Here is a 1,699-nt window from a genome sequence, read left to right as displayed (position 1 = left end):
CTATCTCAGGGGAACCTCCAAAATACGAAAGCTAATTCTCAATGAACCACATTTGTGGTCTCAATATTCATGAATCTTGAAGTTGTGAACCAAAAGGAAGAGGTTAGGAGAATTTTTATTGGAAAGAAGGGGAAGGGAGAATGAGGCTGTTGGTTTCTTCAGGAGGAAAATCCAAAAAGTGGAATTTCTTTGAAGGTTTTTTTTTTGGTACTGGGAATTGAACTCAGAACCTCCCACTTGCCAGGCAGGCACTGTGCCACTGAGCTATATCCCTGGCCCTTTGAAGGCATTTTTATTTTTTATTTATTTATTTTTTATTCGAGACAGGGACACGCTATGCAGTCCAGGCTGGCCTTGAGCTCACTTTGTAGCCCAGGCTAGTCTCGAACTCACAGCAATCCTTCTGCCTCTGCCTCCAGAGTGCTGGGGTTATAGGCATGCCCCACCACGCCTGGCTATTTTTAAAAACAAATATTTACCAAAGATATTGCCTGTATAAAACCATTGAGCATGCTGAGAGTATTCTGTTGATCACAGAGGTGCCAGTAATGAAATTGTTAACGTTTAAAATTTGGTAGTGTTGGGTGTAGCACAGTGATAGGGAATGTACTTTGCATGTGTAAGGTACTGGGTTCAATCCTCAGCACCAAAAAGAATAAAAATAAAATTTGTTTTATTTCAGGAAAAATATATAATGTTTACATAAAGATCTCGTTTTGTGGCTAAAATTAATCCCATACTTGACTGAAAGATTGATTAAAACCAGTATTTCTTAGCCAGGCATGGAGGCGTACACCTTTAATCCTAGCACCTGGAAGGATGGGGCAAGAGGACCGCTGAGCCTGAGGCCAGCCTGGGCTACATAGTGAGACTTTGTCTCACAAGAAAATAAATAAAAACAGTATTACTACTAAGAGTCAGCGCCATTTGTATCCACTTGAAGTTTTCTAGGTTCCATTGCGTACGTATTTAGGGTTTTGAAGAATGAGCAAAAAGTAACAAAGTGTGACACTAAATGTAAGTCCATTAGCAGGGTTCATGTGGAAAGAGCGGAGGAAGACAGAAACAAAAGGACACAGATACAAAATATTTTATTAGGGAAGGTGTCAAATATTCACAAAATTTTTATGTGACTATGAAAAACTCCCTACGTACCCATAGCTCAGTAACTATAAACATATGATCAATTTTATTTGTTGCCCCCAAGATTATTTTAAAACAAATCACAGACATCATTTTATCTCTAAATACTTTGAATAAGCCGGGCGTGGTGGCGCACACCTGTAATCGCAGCACTTGGGAGGCTGAGGCAGGAGGATCGTTGGTGAGTTTGAGACCAACCTGGGCTCCAAAGTGAGCTCAAGGCCAGCCTCAACCGCGTAGAGAGATCCTGTCTCAAAAAGACCAAAAAAAAAAAAAAAAGAAGAAGAAGACCATAAAACACTTCTGTATGAGTCTCAAAGAAAGACTTAAATAACCCTAAGTACAATTACAAAGGCTAACGTCTTTCCTTTCTGAGTCAGGTCTCACTGCGAGCTTGGAGCGACCTGGAACACCCGGCGTGCCCCGGGGCGGCCCTGAAGCAGTAAACACTGCCACGCGTCTGTCCCGGCTTTGCCTTCGCTTTGGACAACACACAAGGCGGAGGCCCCCGGCGCGCACGGAAGCTGTCCGCGGGAGCCCGCCGCCCCACCCCGCC

Source organism: Chinchilla lanigera, unplaced genomic scaffold (assembly GCF_000276665.1).
Source record: "Chinchilla lanigera isolate Chin_1 unplaced genomic scaffold, ChiLan1.0 scaffold00002, whole genome shotgun sequence".
Taxonomy (NCBI): domain Eukaryota; kingdom Metazoa; phylum Chordata; class Mammalia; order Rodentia; family Chinchillidae; genus Chinchilla; species Chinchilla lanigera.
This window is presented reverse-complemented; position numbering follows the sequence as displayed.